Raw genomic sequence first — 22,693 nt, 5'->3', positions numbered from 1 at the left:
CAATTCTTTGTGGAGTTCTGGGTGGAATAAATGTACAGAAATTGGATTAAATTCCTCAAATATCGTTCCTGAAGCTAACCTGGACCAATCACCCACTTTATGGTACTGTTTTTAAAGCACCTTACCAGCCCATGAGTGGTGTGTTGCATGGGATATTACTTAATTCATTAGATTGAATGAAACAACATTTTGTTTTTACAAATTTTAGTATGTTCGATAGGCTATATTTAATTTCATGTCTTTTAGGAAAAAAAGATAAAAAGAACAGAAGTACTAAAATTATGAACTTCACAATAATTTTGTATTGTTTTATTCAGGCTAATTAAAATAATCGAGTGATAGCCCCTGCGAAGCAGGGGGCCCTCGCTAGTTGATAATTAATAGGAATATCTATCAAGACAACACGTGACACGTATCAATGTCATTAAACAAAGTAGTCTGGTCAGTACATCAAATAGTAGACAACATGTAGATAAATTTCCTATTCACCGTCTATGCCTACACCCTACCCACAGTACATTGCAGCTGTACATCCCAATATAAGATGGCAATGTGTGGCTACAATTAAAGGCGGGTAGGAAATCTAGTTTGAGACAACATTTCTTAGCTGATCTCTCTCTCTCCTTTTTTCTTTCTCTCATCTCCTTCTACCTAATCCCCCATTCTATGGCAATTAAACCACAAGGCTCCTATAGCGAGAAAGGCTCAAAGCACAAGCCCACATGTATTTGCATGACTATGAAGCACCATTTCAAAACACTCATGATGCAAGAAATTTCCCAAAGAGGAAGCAACATCTATGGAGTCCCAAAGATGAAGTTGAATTAGACAACACATGTAAAGGTGTTTTATTTATTGCAATTAGAACCTTGGGAGAATGAGAACGAGCAAGAAAATGAATAATGTTCTGGTGGAGGACTGAGAAAGGGGATGAGAGTAGCAAGGCGTAAATAGACCTGAATTCTCATCCTAACTGACGAGTGTGCATGATGAGTCTTCTTCAGTGTCGCTAGTCTCCCATTAAAACATATCTAAAGCAGAATGATGTCACAAGCTTGGTATGTAAACGACAAGCAATCTCAAGCTTTCATGCTGTTCCACAGGCCACTGGGGTAGTGAAAGAAGACAGCCTATGGAGGGCTGCTTTGCTTCTTAAGTCCGAGAGCGGGAGAATGTTTGCAATGAAGAATGTACTGAGCCTAAACAAGACAGAATCAATGTGAATATTTGATAGTGTGGGTACTGTTTTATAATGAACCAAACGGGATGACGTAGAGATAATATTTGATATAGATTCTCTACTTGATTTATTGGAGACCAAAAAAAAAAAAACTAGGCAACTGTTTGAAGTTGTAAAAACTTTGCTTTTCCTTTGAAAACATGAACGAGTGATGGGATCTAGACAGCCTTCTATTTTTTCTTTAAGGGTAATTTTTTTAAAATACCCTTATGATTCAAGAAATTAACTAATTCTATCCTTACTATTTACATATTATCTTAAAATATACTATATCTTTTAACAATTGACATATAAGAAAAATATCAAATTTGTCCACTATTCTTCAAATTTTCAAAATAAAACCCAAGTGATTGTGTGAAATTACATAGAAACTATTGAGTATAACTTGAATTCCCAGATATGAAGGTTCTAACAAGCGACAATCCCTCGCAACGAGAGATCCATGCAGCAATGTAACTCTAATTCCTGCAATATTGGGCACTCCTCGGCGATACTCGCCAACCCATTCTTAGTGGCACGACTTAGAACAAGCTTGCAAAGAATAGGGCATCCACAGGCAGTAACTTGTAGTCCTCAATCAATTAAAGCATGCAGGAGTAAATTCTCTTCATCGATCAAGTTGAAGCCATTTGACAAGAAATCAGGATCAAGGTGAACCGAGATGAATTTTCCCTGTTGAATTGCTTTCGAGGTTAGTTGTATGCATCTTGCGTATTCAATTTATCATCAATGTGAAAGAAATTTCAATGGGTTCCATTCTTTTCCTCTTTTATTTTCGTAGATTTATGGCACTTCGTTGTGATGATCTTTGAATTTCTAAAATGAATTTCTAAAAAGAAAGAGCTAAAAGGCGGAACTAAATTCAAAGGAAGATGTTCAATATTCCAATAATTGCTTCCAAGCTCACCAAGAGTAGATCCCTTCAACTCTAAAAAACTTCCAATAGACTGAGGGGTCATCTCGTTCAATCCATTAGCAGCCAAATTCAATATCTACAAGCCCACACAGTTAGAAAGTGAGGTAGGAATCTCCCCCACAAGATCAAGTACTTCTAGCTTCTACAAGCCCCGGATTTCAATAGGAATCTCACCACTAAAATTGTTGAACGGCAACGACAAAACCCTATGCTCAGTAAGCTTCGCGATAAGTGGCAATAGCTTTCCCCCAATTTTCCACTGCCACCGGAAGTGAGTCCATTAGTTGCGACAGCGATGAAACTCCATTAGACAACACTCGGCATGTCTCAAGGATGTAGCAAGCTAGGGTGCAATCCTTGCCTCCACCTCGAACGTGGAATCCCCATGTTTTTGTGCTAGAGCTGGAGCTTGTTTTTGTGAAACCGCCGCTTCTTCATTGTTCCTCCACTTGTTTACTGTCTTTGTTGTTGTCAAGTTCTTTCATCAATATAGTCTCGCCGGGTGTCGAGCAGTATCATCTGTCTATCCATCTCTGCCACATATCGCCCATCACCTTGACTCTCTCAAACCTCGTTGTCAATATGGTTCCCTTGTTAGTCATGATCTCCAGAATTGAATCTCTCATCCATGGATCGGGCATCTCAGATGGGATTCCACCATCCTTTCCAAAGGCGGTATCGTCCTTGCATAAACCAAGATTTAAGTAAAGCTCAAGCCCAAAAATTGAATCATTGGTGATGAGGGTAGAACAGATCTCCAATGAGATCGTGACATGTGGCAACCTTGGCAGATTAACAAACACCTCGGACATTGCCAGCAATAGCCTGGTTCGAGGCACCTTGGCAATGATTGACGAAGCTCAATCAGGCACATGAGCTGAACTAAGTGAGCAAAGAAACACATCCCGTTGAACCGAGCTGGCACTGAGAGAAACACACCCGAGTTGAACAATGTGTACAAGAGGACAACCATTTGGCAATGCAGTCATCCCATTTGCCCACTTTGGCCCCCGTCTTCCTCCACATACAATCGAGCATGGCATGCGAGTTACCTAAAAGTGTCCTATTGATCCACCAAGTGTCTCACTTGCCTTCACAACACGTTGGTTTGTACGAGTGTATAAATGTAAATTCCAAAATTTAGCAGGTTCGTTGCATTTATTGTTCTTTATTTCACCTTGAATATTTCACCCGAAATATCACCTCAAGCCCTCTGACTTATTCTTCCTCGCAGGTCTTCACCTTCCATCTGCGCTGAATTAAATTCGAACACTATGTGATTTTGATCATCATCAATTGGCATTCCCAACCTGCTCACCACCTTCATGAATGCTAAGATTCAGAGTCAAATAGGTGCAAGCTCGAGCAACCGGTTGATGTTGTTATCTCTGCTTTTGCTTAAGAGGAAGATGTAGATTAGTGGAATTAAGGAACCTATTATTGGTGAACCAACCACCGATATTGGTAACTAGTGTTGTTGCTAATCGTTGGTGTTGGCATTGACACTGGGAAAGGAGAGCAATGCGTTTCCACCACAATGGAGGTCCAAGATCGTCGTCTATGACTTTTCTTCGAATCTAATTGACGACGAAAAGTAATACCACAAGAGATGGAGAGCCATATGTGTTTTTTAATTAATTTTTTTTGTAAATTAATTTTAAATAATAATTACTTTTATTTTTATTTATTAACATGTGAGAGTTTTAAGTGGAACCCACGTGTATTTCTAGACTTTTTTAATTAATTAGTTTCTTATTATTTTATTTAGGTTAAATACTTAAAGTGCCCCTATGATTTAATAAATGGATAAAAAACCCTATTGTTTGAAAAATTATATAAAATACACTTAAATTTTCTGAAAATGGACATCGCAGTAAAATATTGATGGGAAAACAAGCAGAAAATCTAATTTGCCCTATATCATTTCTCAAATTGTCAAAATAAAGCCCAATTGATAAACGTGTGATTATATGATTCTGATCCTTCTATTTCAAATGTAACGTTGTTGTGGGGACAACACTATTTTGAAAATGGGTTGAACTTTTTGGGAGATGACAACTCGTTGAAATGCTTAAGCAAAGGGTTTCTAGGCTTCTCGGACTAATAAACTAGACATGGTAAATTTTGGGGCTAACAAATTAACTGTCTTCTTCATTTATTGGGGAAGACCATAAACTTTGGGGCTGGAAAAAACCAGATATGGTACCCCAACCGCCTTAAAAGGATTTCAAGGACCTTGGTTGAAGCACTAGAAATAGGGATTTCTTGCAAAGCAACAAAGTTCACTCCCATAATTTTTTTAATGGAAGAAAGTATGTAAAGTATTGAACATGTTAACAACATCAATCAATCAATGATTCGAGTAAGGTTTGGGTGAACATAATGGTTGTTTTTTGTGATGTGGAACCAATGATAAGTGATGGAGGACGATTTGACCCGACCAATGAAATGGTGATACGTGGACACTGACTCAGCACGAGTGACAGTTCTGCATTGTAGTCTAGTGTGACCAAGTGACGGGCTCATAAAGCAGCTCGCTATATTGTAGGTCACAAAAGGAGGAGCCCGCCACAACGCGAGCTCCGGGTTCCCCGAGCTACCTTTGAAGGGATACTCCGAGGCAATTCTAACTCGCGAGCTAGGGGAACTAGCTCACTCGAGCTCCCAAGCAGACAAGTCATCCCGAGGACCAATTCTATTAAGGGTAATCCTGAAGTATTCCGAGATCGCTACAAAGTAGCTCGCGAATGAGCCACGTGGGCACTCCTCAAGAAGCTTCTATCTGACAGGCCGTACCGATCGAACTGTGCCACGTCCCTTACTAATGGCGCAGTCCCTGTCCTTTCGACAGTCTACGTCCACATCTCTCAGCAGGCGGAGGTGTGCCTGCCACTTGGGAGACGTGTCACTCACCCGTGCGAGAAGTACGTCACAACGGTCACCTGTGCAGCCCTGGCAGGTAACAGCTGTGGCAGGAGCCCAGTGGCCATTATGCCCAACCTGACATGAACACCCCTATAAAAGCCCTCAGGGCAGAAGAGAAACTTCTTCTTGAGACTTCTAATCTCTCGAGTATAGTGATAACGCGCTATCTGCACTCTTAGCCTTCGTCTTCTCCTTGCTTCTCCTACAAAGTACTAACTTAAGCATCGGAGTATTCCCGTTGGGTAAGCCCCCGGGAATTCTTTTTATTCTTCATTTCAGGTATCTTTCAGGAGCCACGTGAGTGCCAGCTAGGAGTGACTGAATTGCGCTACATCATTTGGTGTCGTCTGTGGGAAACGCTTCAAAAAAGCCTTTCTCTAAACCTTCACAAGTCTTTCTTCCTTGAAAACTTGACACCCTTGGCTTCCTCAAGCAACATCGGATGAAGCATGGAGATGGATAACTCCAGGGAACAGCCCCAGCTTCGTACTATCTGCATTGGACAGTTCACTGTCCCCCTCTCAGCCGACGGGATCCCTAGTTTGAACGTGCCTCTTACAGGGGCACCCGTCGTTGCTCCACTCCCTACTACAGTCGGAGCAACTTTCACCAAACCCTAGGTTGTGCCCCTAGTGGCCAACCCAAACCAACTGGAGGACTTGGTGCAGTGCATGCGGGCTATGTAGGCCCAAATGCAATAGTTTCAATAGTTCCAGGTCTATCAGCAACAGGTGCTACACCAGGTCTCCCAGTACCAATATCAGCAGCGATTCCCTCAGTTGCCTCAACCCCAGCTTCAGTAGCTGCAGCTCCCTCCTCGGTACCTAGCCTCACAACAAGCTAGGTCTCACCGTTAGGAGGAACACCTTTCTCGCCAAGGAGAGGCCCCCTAGAACCCTCCTAGGAGCCAGGCCTCCTCCCGCGGCTGACAAGAAAGACCGGCCACTCCGGTCTCACCGCGGGCAGTCAGGTCGAAAGGACCTTAGCTCGCCAAGTCCACATCACCTCAGCCCTCCAAACTTGATACCTCGTTCCTAGAGAACCGGTTTGAAATTTTGGTCGTAGGCTCCAAGCAGGATCCCTTTATCCACAGTCATCACCAACGGCCTGAGCTACTTCCCACACACACCATCCCTGACAGCACAGAGGTGAGCAGCACAAACGCCAAGCCCACCAAGAAATAGAGGCGTCGCCGCTGAGCTCACCGATCTGCCACCCACGACCTGCCCGAGCTCAGAGGCAAAGAAGAGGTAAGCTCAGGCGAAGTGAAGGCTCCCCTCCTTTCAGTTCAATCCCCTTATCCCCTGAGCTCCTAACAGTCCCAATGCCTAAAGATTTCAAGCTCCCCCTCTTGACAAGTATGATGGGTCGTTCAACCCAAATGATCACGTGGATGCCTTCCAGTCGCAGATACACTTGGCGAGAGCCAGTGAGTCGTGCATGTGCGTGGCCTTCGTTACCACTTTTAGAGGAGTAGCCTGCACATGGTACTGGAACCTGGCACCCAGATCAATAAGAAGTTGGGCGCATTTTGGGCAAGCCTTTATGTCCCACTTCGTTACCAACAAGTGGTTCCCGCAGACTAAAGAAAACCTCCTCAACATAGTGCAGAGAGAGGGAGAACCTATCTAAAGCCATGTCAAGCAGTTCAACGATACTTGCATGCAGATATCGTGCCTGGACCCCACCGTGCACCTCGCAGTAGCGAAGAAAGGCGTGATGCACAAAGAGTTCAAATGGCACATGATCGTCAACCAACTAGCGAACATAACCGAATTTCTTAAGCTCGCGGACCGGTTTATAGCCACCGAAGAAGAGATCAGCCAGAAGGGCGAGGGCACGCCCAAAAAGAGGAAAAGTGAAGGAGAGCCTTCCAGTCAAGGGGACAGCCGAAAGAAAAAGGATGCAGCTAGGAGGGCAAAGTCGGGTCAGTCGTTCCGAGCTCCTGTAGTGGATCGAACTGATTACACACCACTAAACGCGAAGCGGGCCGAAATCCTGATGACGATAAAGGATATCCTGTATGTGAAGTGGCCACCCCGTTTGAGGGGAAATCCCAATGAGAGAGTTTTCACAGAGATCACGGTCATAGTACCGAAAATTGTAAAAACCTCTACGACAAGATTGAGGAGCTTATCCGTCGCAGATATTTAAGGAACTTTGTACATAATAATAATAATAATAATAATAATAATAATAATAATAATAATAATAATAATAAAAAAAAAAACATGTCGGCAAGGGGAACACGGTAAGGATCCTCTCGAGTCCAGCAATAGGGCTGAACAGTTGCAGAGGCAGCCTCCAAAAGAAAGGCCGGTTTGGGGCACCATCCACGTGATAGTGGGAGGTTCGATCATTGTGGGTTGTACTTCAGCAGCAGCACGAACGTCAGTTCGTGAGGCCGCCCGGGAAGAATAGAATCCTCCAAAGCGGCCGAGAACAGAAGAGCCAATTTTCTTCACAGAAAATGATGCGCGAGGGGTCCACTACCCCCACGATGACGCACTTGTGACAAAGCAGAGGATCAACGACTTCGAGGTCAGGCACGTACTCGTTGACCCGGGTAGCTCGGCAGATATCATCTTCAAAGCTGCATTCGACCAGCTTCAGTTGCAGAAAAGTGATTTGAAGCCAGCGGACACTCCTTTGGTGGGCTTTAGCGAAGAAGAAGTCCGGCCCCTTGGGAAAATAACAGTACCTGTGGAAGTCGGCACATGGCCCTGTGTAGTCAGACTCAACCACGACTTTCTAGTGGTCGCGACCCCCTCCCCATACAATGTCATAATAGGTCGGCTGATCACCCATGTCCTATGGGCGGTGGTCTCCACCTATCATTTGGCTATGAAGTTCCCTATAGACTTCGGTGTGGAGGTAGCGCAGGGCGATTAGCTCGAGTCCCGCAAGTGCTATGTTGCCGCCCTGAAGGGAAAGACCAAGGTGGTCGACGACCTCGAACTAGAGTGGCCTACAAAATAAGGCTAAGAACATGTCGCGCCCACGGAAGAAACAGTCACAGTCCCAAACTCAACAGCAAACCTAGCTCGAATGCTTCAGATCGGTGCTTCCATCCAGGAACCTCTACGATCCAAACTGGTAAGTTTCTTACTTCAAAATTTAGATATTTTTGCATGGTCTGTGGTAGAGATGCCTGGAATAGACCCCAACCTTATAACTCACAAGTTGAAAACCGATCCTGTAGTTAGATCCATTAGAAAGAAGAAACGCAACCTAGCCCCGAAGCGGTGGAAAGCAGTCGACGAGGAGGTCGAGAAGCTCCTCACAACTGACTTCATAAGAGAAGTCCATTACCCAAACTGGGTGGCCAACCCCGTTCTGGTAAAGATGGCCAACGGCAAGTGGTGCATGTGCGTCGACTACACCAACCTAAACCGGGCTTGCCCAAAATACTGCTTCCTGCTCCCTAGAATTGACCACTTGGTAGATGTGACCTCAGGGCACGAGTTGCTAAGTTTCATGGACACCTATTCGGGCTATAACCAAATCAAGATGGACCCGGTGGATGAAGAAAAGACTGCCTTCATCACGGAATTCGGTCTACACTATTACAAGGTTATGCCCTTCAGGTTGAAAAACGCAGGGGCAAACTTTCAAAGGCATGTAAAGTTGCTTGCACCGCTAATTGGCAGAAGAGTAGAATGCTATGTAGACGACATGGTCATCAAAACTCAATTTTCGCATGAATTAATACAAGACTTGAATTATGTCTTTGAAATTTTGCGTAAGTTTAATATGAGATTAAACCCAAACAAGTGTGTATTCGGTGTGACCTCGGGCAAGTTCCTAGGGTACATCGTCAACCGGCGCGGCATTGAGGCCAACCCGGATAAAATTAAGGCCATCTTAGATGTGAGACCACCCCAGAAGTTGAAGGAGGTTCAAAGGTTGAACGGCCGCATAGCCGCCCTGAGCCGCTTCATGTCCAAGTCAGTAGACCGCTGCCTTCTGTTCTTTAAGGCAATTAAGAACAAAGGGTTCGAGTGGACCCAAGATTGCCAGCTCACGTTTGACGAGCTCAAGAAGTACTTCGCTAGCGTGCCAACCTTAAACCGGCCCGAGGAGGGCAATGTTTTAGAACTGCACCTCTCAGCAAACGACGAAGTGGTCAGTATGGTGCTAATAAAGGAAGTAGATAGGGTTCAACGACCCTTCTATTATGTTAGTAAAGTATTGCAGGGAGCAGAGATGAGATATCCAGAGATAGAACAGCTAGCATACGCACTGGTAATTGTCGCTCGGAAGCTCTGCCCATACTTCCAGGCTCACACTATTATCATCCTCACCGACAAACATCTGAGGCAAGTCTTACTTAAGCCCAAGGTCTCTAGTCAATTGACGAAGTGGGCCATTGAGCTCAGCGAGTATGACCTCCAGTACAAGCCGCGAACTGCCATTAACGCCCAAGTCTTAGCAGATTTCATTATCGAGTGCACATTCAGCTCCGAAGTTCCCAGGCCGGTTGAGCACGAGGCTCCCAACTCGGGTGAGCCCGAAGCTCCCAGCCCGATCGAGTCCGAGCCCCGTGAGGTAGCAGCCAGGGGGCATCTCTCCTAGTTTAGCCAAGCGCGAGCTAGGATGAGGAGCCCTAGATCCTTCACCTAGATGGCTCCTCGAACCAACAGTGTAGTGGAGCCGGAATAGTTCTGCACGGCCCAAGTGGCACGAAGCAGAGTACGAGGCATTGATAGCTGGACTACCTCTAGCCACAGAAGTAAAAGTCAAGCACATCATTATCTACAGCGACTCCCAGCTCGTGGTCAACCAGGTTACTGGCGAGTACGAAGCTCGCGAGCCAACCATGGTTGCCTACTTAGCCAAGTTTAGAGAAGCCCTGCTCAACTTCCAATCACTTTATCAGGAAAATCCCTAGGTCAGAGAACGCTGAGGCCGATGCCCTATCCAGATTATCCAGCACTAGCGACATCACCATGAGAACCGTGTACATAGAGGACCTGCATCGGCCTAGCTTTCTCGGGGGGTAGAGGAGGTCGCTCCCGTCATTCAAGCAGAGCCAAGCTGGATGGACCCGCTCGCGAGCTTCTTGCTACACGGGACCCTCCCTGCAGATCGCAATGCAGCCAGAAGGGTGCAGCGCCAGGCAGCCAAATATGTCATAATAGATGAACGGCAATATCGAAGATCCTACACGCTCCCTAACCTGCGTTGCTTGTGACCTACTGAAGCCGAGCTCGTACTCCACGACACTCATGAGGGGTTGTGCGGCGGGCACTTGGGGGGCAGGGCCCTCGCCCAAAAGGAACTTCGATAGGGGTATTATTGGCCAACAATGAAGACAGATACTATTGAGCTCGTTAGAAAATGTGACAAATGCCTGAGGCATGCCAATATTCACCACCAACCCGCTGTTGACCTCAAGTATCTCACCAGCCCGTGGCCCTTCGCACAGTGGGACATTGATCTACTCGGGCCATTCCCGCCAGCAACGTGTGGGAGGAAGTTCTTAGTAGTAGCAGTGGACTACTTCACAAAGTGGGTAGAAGCTGAGCCCCTTGTAACGATCACAACCTAGAACGACCAAAACTTCTTTTGGAAGAACATCGTGTGCTGTTTTGGGTTACCTCGGGTATTGATTTCTGACAATGGAAAGCAGTTCGAGGACATCAAATTTCAAGACTGGTGCCAAGACATGGGAATCTGACAGAATTTTACTTCAGTTGCACACCCTCAAGCAAACGGTCAGGCAGAAGTCACAAACAAAGCCATCCTCCGCAGACTGAAAGCACGACTGGACCGGGCTAAAGGGTTGTGGGCAGATGAGCTGCCCAGTGTTCTATAGGCCTACCGAACCACAGAGAAGATCGCCACGGGAGAAACACCCTTCAACCTCACCTACGGCACCGAAGCAATTATCCCTGCAGAGATTGAAGTCCCTACACTACGACTAGAAGCATACAGTGACCAGACGAATGAAGATGAGCTACGTACAAATCTCGATCTACTCGAGGAAGTAAGAGACCTCACGTACATCAGGACCGCAGCTTACCAACAAAGACTAGCACGGTACTATAACGCCAGGGTCAAGAAGCGGAACCTCCGTGTCGGTGACCTGATCCTTCGCAAAGTTATGGTACTTGAGCCTAGCGATGGCAAGCTTGGGTCCAACTGGGAAGAACCTTACCGAGTGAAATGAGTGCTTGGGGAAGGAACGTACGAGCTTGAGACTCGAAGGGAAACAAGTACCTCGGGCTTGGAATATTGTCAACTTAAGACAATACTATCTGTAAGAACTGAATAGGCCACAAGACACTCCCAGAGCCTAAGGGCCAAGATGCCGAGCTAACATGACCTTGGCACAATAGGACCCAGTCGCCTTTATGGGATGGGAGAAATCCATGAGTGAACTATAAGTCACTCCCAGAGCCTAAGGGCCAAAATGCCGAGCTAACACGACCTCAGTGCAATAAGATCCAATCATCTCCATGACATGGGCGAACTTCAAGTGCCGAGCAGACCAACACCTCGGCATCAAGAAAGACTTAGCCATTTTGATGATGAAGGTAAAGTATTAGAAGCGTAAATAGCTCGGGCTTAAACCTTGCCAAGCATAGTTCATTCTAGTACGATGATTGAACTAGAGAATAACCAACGAGGGTATAGTTCGGGCACACATGGTAATCACTTCACCGTGCACAATAGAGATGCCTTAAATGATTTTCATAGTGATGCCGTCGAGGTTGAGCCTGGAGAACTTCTTTCGAACCAACCACCGGCAGATCTTAAACCCAGAGCAGTACGAACTTGAGCCATATTCCACCTGGAGGTCGTGGTATTCCTGGGAGTCTCTGAAATCCTAGACCGCTTCCTTTCGTTCAGCTTCCACCATCTGGTCAAAGTTTCGAGTCCGATCTAGAAGAGTGGACTCCAAGCCCCGCACCTGCTGCCGGAGGAACTCCCTCTCCACCGCCACCCTTGACGATTCCTCCCCGTAATGCTCGCTCTCTTCAAAAAGCTGGGCAATTTGAGCCTCCTGGTCAAGGACGAGCAGCTCTTGAGACTCACTCCCCTTGCAAGTGTGATGGAGCTCACCCCGGATCCAGTCGAGCTCACCCTAGAGCTTCTTATTAGTAGCCCGATCATCAAGGGCGTCAACGCGATGGACACGCGTCTGGAGAGCCATGGCATGGATGGCGGTATTCACCTGCCAATAGAAAAGTAAGATTAGAGGACAATGAAAGGAAGCAAAATGAGAGAAGAAGAAAGGAAATAATCGTTTACCACCATGCAGTGGGAGGAGGCAAATGCGGCGAGGTCCCCAGGCTCCATATTCCCCCAGTGAGAAACCTCATTGTTGTTAATCGTCTTCCGGCTCCTACAGTGAGCCACGAGGTAGTCGTTCACCCCTTCCTAGTTCCCCACTGGGAACGGAGGGTAAGGGTATGGCTGGAGGGGGTTACAGGGAGCCGCCCCTTGCTGAGGGAGCTCGTCTCCTCTAAGACCAACCCCACTAGTTCCCTCAGGTGGAGGTGTTGGGATCTCAGGTGGAGGGGAGGATAAAACTGGCTCGGCAGATCCGAACTCAGTGCCCCCCGAGGGGGGAGTCCGATCGGGGCGCGACCTCTTCACTTTGCGCCTCTGGTTGCTTGAGAGAAGGTGGCTCGAATCGACACCAGATATGATGGCTGCCAAGAAGAAATCAGTGTCAGTTCAGTGAGAATGAAATATATATATGCATATGAACATAATGTCATGACAAAAACCATGCGACCTAAAAGGACAACCTACCCGGGCTCAAGCTAGCCGGCATGAGCTTCTCCTCAGCCAAGTAGTCCGAATAGAGGAAGCCTACCGATGCCCAGGACTGCATCGTTTTCTGAGTTTCAGGGTCCAGCTCGGCCCCGAGGTCCTAGATGACGCCCCTCCAAGAAGTTGGGAAGGGCCACTCCTTGGGGTTACGGACCACAAAGTAATCCCGCTTCCAGGCGGGAATCTTATTTGGTAACTCATACAAGAGCTTATAGCCGCGGCAGGGAGAGAGGTAGTAAAAGCATATCTCTGGTGGAACCCCAGGAGTGGCATTTTTTATACAAAGAATAGAGGCAAAAATATCAAAGTCCAAGGGAAGACAATACTCGTAACAAAAAGAGATAGTCCCAACCATGTTCTAAATCGCGTTGGGATGAAGCTGATCGATGGTGACGTTAAAATGGTTTAGCACTTCCACTATTAAGGGGTGCAGGAAGAGACACAGGCCAGCCTCGAGCTGTTCCTGGAAGATAACTATGTCATTGGGATCAATGCTCCCAAGGGACGTTGCCAGTGGGGAGGTTGTAGGCCAGGTCCCCAGGGAGGCGAAAGTAGCGGATTAGAGACCTAACTCTCCCCGTCGTCATGGAGGAAGGGCCAAAAGTGGTAGGCTCCCTCCCCCAAGAAGTAGATGCTACATCACCGGAGGCCTCCCAAGCCTCCGGGACCTACTCCCAGGCTCCCCCCCGAGCTCGAGGGAGCATCGTCGTCCTGGTTATCGCCCCGGCGGTAGGTGTGGTATGGGTACTCAGACATGGTTGACAGCAATTGACACTCACCAGAAGAGACGAAACAAGTAAACTTAGGAACTCGGGTAGACTGGATGAATGTGCGACCTCAGAATCCGAAGACAACAAGATGGGGTGAGAGAAAATGAGGCCCAGAGGGCCCTCCTATTTATAGTCTCCACACTTCCAAATCAATGGCCCAGATCAAAGCAGATCCAACAACTCGTAGGCGCATTGACCGCACGCCTTCTGAAAACTGAAGGTGATTGGTGGCACGTCTTCCACGATTAAGGTAATATCGGCCACACGACATCCAAAGTTAAGAGCCACTTCAGCACGTTTTCGGAATCCGAAGAGTCAAGAAAGTCAGAAAATCACTTGATTCTCGAAAATGCATTTACTGTGAGTAGTCAATCAAGTTTGAATTCCGGTCAAATCAGTCCATCACACTTCATGAACTCCTCGCGCTAAGGCAATGCTCTCAGCTCAAGGAGTGGGGGGCAACTGATGGAGGATGATTTGACCCGACCTATGAAACGGTGACACATGGACACTGACTCAGCACGAGCGGCAGCTCAGCATTGTAGCCTGGTGTGACCAAGTGATGGGCCCATAAAGCAGCTTGCTACATTGTAGCTCACAAAAGGAGAAGCTCGCCACAATGCGAGCTCCGGGTTCCCCGAGCTACCTTTGAAGGGATACTCCGAGGCAATTCTAGCTCGCAAGCTAGGGAAACTAGCTCGCCCGAGCTCCCAAGCAGACAAGTCATCCCGAGGACCAATTCTATTAAGGGTAATCCTGAAGTATTCCAAGCTCGTTACAAAGTAGCTCGCGAATGAGCCGCGTGAGCACTCCTCAGGAAGCTTTTATCTGATAGGCTTTACCGATCAGACTGCACCACGTCCCTTACTAATGGCGCAGTCCCTCTCATTTCGACAGTCTGCATCCACGTCTCTCAACAAGCGAAGGTGTGCCTACCACTTAGGAGACGTGTCACTCACCTAGGAGAGAAGTACATCACAACGGCCACCTGTACAGCCCTGGCAGGTAATGGCTGTGGCAGAAGCCCAGTGGCCATTATGCCCAACCTAACATGAACGCCCCTATAAAAGCCCTCAGGGCAGAAGAGAAACTTCTTCTTGAGATTTCTAATCTCTCGAGTATAGTGATAACGCGCTATCTGCACTCTTAGCCTTCGTCTTCTCCTTGCTTCTCCTACGGAGTACTAACTTAAGCATCGGAGTGTTCCTGTCAGGTAAGCCCCCGGGGATTCTTCTTCTTCTTCTCCTCATGTATCTTCCAGGAGCCACGTGAGTGCCAGATAGGAGTGACCGGATCGCGCTACATCAATAAGATTCTAGTGTTTCACACCGGTATTTAAATACCTAGGGCCATACCTTTTATAGTGGAGCCCATAAATTTATTATTGGTGTGAACCTCACAATTGATTCCACAACTTGTTGAATAATTATCACGTTCAGCTAATCTGAATTCCAATGATTCCAATTCAGACTAATTCTCAGCGAGCAAGGATCAAACACTTTTGTCACTATTGATTTATTTCTTTTTGTTACTGTTTTCATGGTCTATTATCATAATTCACAAAGGAATTGATTTATGTCTTTTTGTCACTGTTTTCATGGTCTATCATCACAACTCACAAAAGGAGCATGATGAAGAAACAAAGAAATTCAATCTGATTTACAAAGAGATTTAAAAGAGGAACTTGATTAAAAAATAAAAAGCTTTTTAAAAAAGCATCAAAATGGAATCAAACATATGTCATTAGGTCTTCAATCAATCCTAGTATTCCATTGCGCTATGGATGCTTGCTAACACGAACATATACAAATTAGATATTAGTACAGAAAAGCAAAAAATTGTTTGGCGTTAGCAATCAGACATTACTTTAAAATCATGTTTGGGAGTGCTTAAAAATAAGTGCTTATTTGATTTGGGACCACACCATTAAGTGCTTATTGGTGTTTGGGAAATAAGCTTGAAATAAGTGCTTATTTTAAAGTAAGAGCTTATTTTTTAAGTCCAAATTTCCAGTTTTTTTTAAGTGTTCATACAATAAACACTTATTCGAAAATTTTCTCCTGGAATTGTCCCTAGTAAATTTTTAGAATTCCAATTGTTTGTTACTTTTAGGAAAGTAAAGTACTTATACGAAAGCACTTTTTTAAAAACTAAGTATTTGTACGAAAGCACTTTTATAAAAGTACCTTTGTGAAAGCACTTTTATGAAAGTACTTTTATACATTCAGTTTGGATTGGATATTTTGAAAATTTAAAATAAAATGAAGGACAAAAGAGTCATAAGTGCTTATTGGAGAAAAATACCACCAAACACCCAATATAAAATAAGTTCTTATTTTTTAAAATAAACACTTGAAAAAGCCGGGTGCCAAATGCAAATAAGTGATTATTCAAATAAGCACTTGTTTTAAGCACTTATTTTAATAAGCACTTATTTTAAACAAAAGCAATCCCAAACAAGGCCAAAGTATTCCATCTCCTGATACTATGTTCTGTAGGTTGTTTGTTTAACCGAAACTTGTTTGTTTTACTATCCCGAAGTAAAACTTGTCTATTTAACTAAAACTTGATGAAAAGGCTGTTAAGTTGGTTAGCTCAAGCGAAGGTGCCCAGGTCTCAACTAAGTTGTTCTTTGACCGACCAAAGTGGTATGGGTTATGAATACTTGCACTTGTGATTGAACAATGTTTTGACTAGAAATATGATTGAAGGAATGATCAAGTGACTATAAACCAATGTTTTAAAAACTGACCTAAAATTGGAACCATTTTGCCCACTGGTTTTTAGGTCAAGGGTTTGATCATCCAGTTTGAACAGATGACCAATTTTGACAAAAAAATTAAAAATTAAAAAAATAGTTAAAATAAAAATTGTCAAAACCGTTGAACGAATCAAATAGATCAACGGTTTGACCACCCAGATCAATGGGTCGTTGACTAATTCAACGATTTTTGGTCGAGGATTGGGTTCAGGGTAAAACGGAACCAATTGCCTATATGGATTTCAGTCCAAATGGTCCGATCATCCGAATCAACGGCAATTCGAAAACGTTGCTGTAAATTGTCGAAATCCTTCCCTCTAAGCTCAAGAGGAACAAAGCAACAAACTTGAATTAAGACCATCCTAATGTTGTGTTTGGTTTGAAGGAAAAGGTAAGGAGAGGGTGGAAAAGGTAGAAAAACCTATACAAATCAAACATAATTGGATTTAAAAAAGATAAGGAGAGGGTGGAAAATGTCCTTGCCACAGTAATTGAGGATGGATTTAAAAATAATTGGATTTTATTTTGAAAATTTAAATAACAGTTAATAATAAAACGACCACAAAAAAAAGGAAAAAATTACACTTTAGTACCCTGAATTTTAGGGGTAATATCAAGTTAGTAACTGAACTTTCAAACGTCTCGCGAGTATTGAAACTTTTAAAAAGTGTCAAATTCGTCCAAAGCTGTTATTGACATTCACATGGTATTGAGACATCTAACGTGCTTTTTGATTCTTTGCTACTCTAGGCTGCGATTCCCATCATCCAACATGTACGATGTACCCCCCACTGCGCCCTGCTCGGCGTCCCCACCTAGCTATTTCTAACTACTTTTCCACCACTACACATAGACCATCAACGGAAGTTCATAGACCAAAAAATTGATCAACTAGGCAACTCCAACCACCACAACTCTAAACAACTGGTTATTTTCCTTTGATTTTGTTTTGGCAATCCAATTTCTAGGACTAGAAAGAGTGAAAAACTATTCCTTGCTCGTACCCTTGCTGTTTCACTCCCATCTCTTTCGTATTTCTCAAAGCCGTGATAGATCAACGGAAACAAGTTAAGTAGCCCTTCCAATCTCGACAGAGGATTGCTCAACTCGAAATGAGAAGGGAATTAGGGCCTTTGGACATATCATTGGTGGAGTATATTTTCTGGCGGGATCAGAGGTTTTTAGGGTTTTTGGTTTTGTAGGAGATAAGATAGAGGAGACGATCTGAGCAGACAAAGAAAAACAAGAGTTTTATTGCAAAGAGAACTCGCTCAAATAAAACCATTTGCGCGGAAGTTCTTTATCGTGGATTTTGAGTGTGAAGGATGAATCTCATGGGAGGCAATGACACAATGTAACATACTACCGACGCTCAACCATATTATCTAATGTCAATTCTAACATCAAGCCCCAATCTTGAATTAAATCAATCGATTGAGATTTCTTGTGCAAAGGATTTCATTTTTGCATGAATTCTTTGAAACATTGCTCGTAGAGTCATGTATTCCCTGATCTCCTACTGTCTTTGTGTACACTACTACCTATGGGCACTCAGCCGAAGACGTATCCCAGTTCAATATCGAATCAACAGATTCATCATCGAAAGAAAGACCTAGACCTGTATTCTCTACCATGATCCGGAGGGAAATCAAAGTATCCATTTGTTCATTCAACTCCTCGGACTCCTTCATCACCTCCTCCACTTTAGCCTTGTAAAGAAGACAAGCTCGAATTCACCTCCGTCGTTCGACGCCATGAGGAATAAAGTCTCGTAGCGCTCATCTGACCCCTACCCATGCACTGCATTCACCAGTATAACTTGGTCATTCTTGTCAGCGGAAGCGCCAGACTTGTAATGGCGAGTTAACCTACTGAATGCCCTACACAAGGACCCTCTTTAATTCAAAGTACCCTTCTCTTCCTTCCTTGTAGTAGTGGTCTCTCATGATGCGCAATCCGGCCACTCCTAACTAGAAGTGACTGAGCTCCTAATTGGGGGCAGGCAAGAGATACCTGCGTGAAGAGAGATGAAGGAACCCGGGGTGCTCACCCGGCAGGAGCACTTCGATGCTTAAGTTAGTACTCGGTTGAGAGCTGGAAAGGAATTAGTTTGCAAGAAGATGAGAAAGCTAGAGAGTGGTGAATATGCGATACATTGGCCCCTCGGGGGTTGAAGTCTTTCTATACTGGCATCCTAACAAGTTTGGTGGGATTGATCCTGAATCTTTGCCACGACGATCTGTTGTCAAGTAACGTTTCGGAGTGACTGGCTATCATTGTCAAGACTGGGGAGCTAGTGGGCTAATGCAACCGTTGTAGGGTACAGTCCCACCAAGCAGGGGACAACCTCCGGGGTTGGCAGGGATGACGCCGCCAGGCGAGAGACATGGGTGCAGTCCTCAGAGTTGGAAGATACTACGCCGCCAGACAAGGGACATGGGTGCAGTCTTCAGGGTTGGCAAGTATGCTTCTATCAAGCAAGAAGTTTCTCGCGAGACGTTAGGCTACCAAACAACAAGCAACCCTATAGCGAGCTACTTGGTGGCGAGCTACTAGTGGCGTGCTGAGGTGATTCTGCCCGAGGCAAGTCATCTTCGAGGTGGCCCACTTGCTTGGGTTTGGACTGCTAAGAACTTGGTGCTATTGTTTCAGTTCGCTAACTGGGATGGACTCAACCCGAAGTACCTTTAGCTTGGGGCATTAGTGTATTCGAGCTCGTTTTGTAGCGAGCTGATACTTGCTGAGTTGTCACCTGCGTTGAGTCATGTCCACGTGTCGATCTGCTCATGTTGAATTATCGTTTATGTCGAGTCACATACACGTGTCACCCAATTATGAAGTCGGGCCAAATCATCCCTTATCAATTGCCCCCCACTCCCCGAGGTAGGGGTCTTGACCTAGTGCGGGGAGTTCATGATGTGACAAGTGGATTTGGCTTGGAGTTCAGGCCGCCCCGTCAGACTGTGTGTGGCTTACGTGCGGACATCACATGAACTATAAGTCCCACGAACGCCAAAAAACACGCTAAACTGTCTTCAGTCTCGAGGGTCATGCAACCGGTTTTCCTGTGACCCGTCAGATTGCTTTGATGTGAACTGTTGATTCTTCAATACAATGGCTATAAGTAGGGGGTCTTGAGACTCATTTTTCACATCAAAAGTTGTCTTGCCTTCAACTTGAGGTCATGCTCTAGCTCTGTTAGCTCAGGTCTTCCCAGTTCGCGTCTTTTATCCAGTTCGATCATCTTCCTTTGGTGAGTCCCTTTGCTTCCTTTCAATTCATTTCAGTTATGTCTTCCAATTTTGATAGCCTTTTAGATGAGATCGAGGTGGGTACCTCGGCCCGGGTCAGTAGCCGAGACGAGGCTACTTTGGGCTCAAGGGTAGCCCATGGTCTTCCCGAGGGCCAGTCTCCCCCGGAGGCTCGAGAGGCCTCTGGTAACCTGGCATCCGCTTCTCATCGAGGTCGGGTGCCAAACAACTTTGGTCCTTCCTCAATGACCCCGGACAGGCTTCAGGCTCTGGTACTTCGGTGCAACCTTCCAAGGGAGCTTTCCTATAGTCTCCCCAGGGGAAATTTTCCTTGGGAGCATGATCACAATGAGATCGTGATTTTTGAGGAGCAGCTCGTGGCTAGCCTCCGTCTTCCCTTGCATCCGTTGATCGTAGAGGTCCTGAAACACTTTAGCATTACCATAGATCAATTACACCCGAACTCTATCTGTAACATACTAGGGACTATTTCGCTTTTCCACGAGTATTGTCTCCCTCTTACCCTCGAAATCTTCCCTTCAATTTTGTTTATAAAAAATGCTTCCCACGATGCCCCCGTGCACAAGTGGTCATACTATCTGTCCCCCCGCCCGGGCTACAAGCTTCTTCACAGGCTACCCAATAAGATCCCCGCTTGGAAACAGGACTACTTCGTGGTCTGCAACCCCAAGGGGTGGCCTTTTCCAGCCTACTGGAGGGCTATCATTCGAGATCCTGGTGTTAGGCTAGACCTGAAGACGAGGGAGGCGCTTCAGTCCTGGGTAGAGCTCGGACTTCTCTGTGCAGACTACCTTGCCGAAGATAAGCTCGTGCAGGCTGGCTTAAGTCCCGGTAAGTTGCTTTGGGTTTTTCCTTTTTAAGGTTTTGATAGCTTGTGCTAACCTTATTTTTTGCCTTTTGCAATTACAATGCCAGAGGTCGATGCACGAAGCCTCCTAATGAGTTCTCGAAAGGGGAAAAAGAGGGCGGCGAAGAGGCCGCGTCTGGACAAGGCTTCGTCGTCTAGGGCGCCTGAAGCCCAGGTCGTGGAGCCAATCTCTACCGAGCTACCCATAGAGGAGGCCCAACCTGTGGACCCTGAGGTGGAGATAATAGAGGGCGGTGACAAGGAGGCCCATCCTCAGGAGTCGGAGGATGCGCCTACGCCAGCTTTAGAGGGACTACTACTGAGTCAGAGCTCGCTCCTGCTACGGGAGAGAAGAGCATCACAAACCACGTGCTAGCGGTGCGAAAGAGCCGGGATGTGATCTTCCCGAATGAGGTCGTGCGGTGGTCAGAGATACTCCCGAGGCGGCTTCTGGGGCTAGCCGCTACTCATTGCATGGTGGTAAGCATTCTGCCTTTGGCCCCGTTCTTTTGTTTTTTTTTTTACCTCAATTTTCTTTTGATAGGTGAACTCTGCCCTTCACACATTGGCGTTCCAATCTGCAACTCACTCGAAGCAGGCTCAAGATGCTAGGGTAGAGACGTGGAAGCTCCATCGCGAGCTAAACTTGGCCCAAGGTGAAGTGCATCAGGCGAAAAAGGGGAGTGAAAGCTAGAGGTTGCTGATCCAGGAACAAGAGGGGCGAATCTCTTCGTTGACTAAGGAGAACGCCAGGCTTAGGGAGCAGATTTCTGCCATGACCGCGAGGCTGTCCGCGAAGATGGCCGAGGAGAGAGCACAACTTTAACAAAAAATCCAAAGCCTCGAGGCCACGGTCCAAGAGCGGCTCAGGTCTTTGATGCCACTATTGAGGAGGTGCGGTCAGAAGAGAGGGCCAAGGCCGTTGATTGCTTTAAGGAGTTCTCAGAATTTCGTGATCTTCTAGTCGAGTATAGCACGAGCTCCTACCACTCCGGGTTCAATCTCTACAAACATCTGGTTCGATAGGGATTCCCTAATCTTGACCTTGGTGCCATCACGATGAAGGGCCTGGCTCCGAAGGCAGAAGATGCAGCGAACAAGGAGCCCGACTTGTTAGAAAAGGAGTGATAACGAGGTTGAAGTGGTGGGTCCTTCCACACGATGGCTCCTTGCTCTATCTCTTTTTTTTTCGAACTGTGGATGTACTCTCCCGGGCTGTTGAGCTCGAGTTTTAGTAAAAACTCTTGTACTTAGAGCTTTTGTTAATGAAAGAATATTGTTTCAACCCAAAGGATTCTTTTTCGATCTAGACGACACATGTATAGGTTACCCAAGCCGTTGAGCTATCGAGCTGGCAACAAACAAGGGTAACCGAAGTACGGATCGTCACTACAAATTGCGCGAGTCACCCCGAACTATCAGGTTACTGGGCTTGGTAATGAGTGAGGGTAACCATGGTGAAATTTTCCTCAGTGTTTGTCACTTTGAGCTGTTTGTATATGAGCCACTTGTTTAAGCATTGGTCCTCTAACGGACTTGGACTATGATTGTCGTCGAGGTGGTATAGACATCGTAGGGTTCATGCCCGAGCTATCTATACTTTCGGTTCTAGTAGCAAGGCAACGAGGTCTTATGTGTTTTTGTCAGTTCGGTATTTTTAGCCCTTAGGCTCTGGAAGCGACTCAAAGTCCACTCCTAAACTTTGTCCATGCCGAAGCGGCAATTGGGGCTTATGCGGTGCCGAGGTCGTTGCTAGTTCGGCACTTTATCCCTTAGGCTCTAGGAGCGACTCGGAGTCCACTCCTATAATTTGTCCATGCCAAAGAGGCGACTGGGCCTAATGCGGTGCCGAGGACTTTGCCAGTTTGGCACTTTAGCCCTTAGGCTCTGGGAGTGACTCAGAGTCCACTCTTATAGTTTGCCCATGCCAAAGAGGCGACTGGGGCTTATGCAGTGTCGAGGTCTTTGCCAGTTTGGCACTTTAGCCCTTAGGCTCTGGGAGCGACTCGGAGTCCACACCTACAATTTACCCATGCCAAAGAGGTGACTGGGGCTTATGCGGTGCCGAGGTCTTCGCCAGTTCGACACTTTAGCCCTTAGGCTCTAGGAGCAACTTAGAGTCCACTCCTACAGTTTGCTCATGCCAAAGAGGCGACTAGGGCTTCTATAGCGACGAG

The 22,693-nt window shown here is 46.0% G+C and overlaps 2 long non-coding RNA genes across 2 annotated transcripts; one reads left to right on the top strand and one right to left on the bottom strand.

Moving 5' to 3' along the window:
* Nucleotides 1-1,531: 1,531 nt before the first annotated feature.
* Nucleotides 1,532-2,464, bottom strand: LOC148873845 (uncharacterized). The gene is made up of 2 exons (XR_016105189.1): nucleotides 2,148-2,464; nucleotides 1,532-1,912 (listed from the first exon to the last, which is right to left on the bottom strand). It is a non-coding gene; the product is annotated as an uncharacterized LOC148873845 (long non-coding RNA).
* On the top strand, nucleotides 1,794-3,930 carry LOC148873844 (uncharacterized). Its single transcript, XR_016105188.1, has 2 exons — nucleotides 1,794-1,931; nucleotides 3,391-3,930. It is a non-coding gene; the product is annotated as an uncharacterized LOC148873844 (long non-coding RNA).
* Nucleotides 3,931-22,693: the final 18,763 nt, after the last annotated feature.

This window comes from Nelumbo lutea, chromosome 1 (assembly GCF_056320005.1).
Source record: "Nelumbo lutea isolate HS-2025 chromosome 1, American lotus-T2T, whole genome shotgun sequence".
NCBI lineage: Eukaryota > Viridiplantae > Streptophyta > Magnoliopsida > Proteales > Nelumbonaceae > Nelumbo > Nelumbo lutea.
Note: the sequence above shows the minus strand (reverse complement) of the source record. Positions and strands in the feature narration are given on the sequence as shown.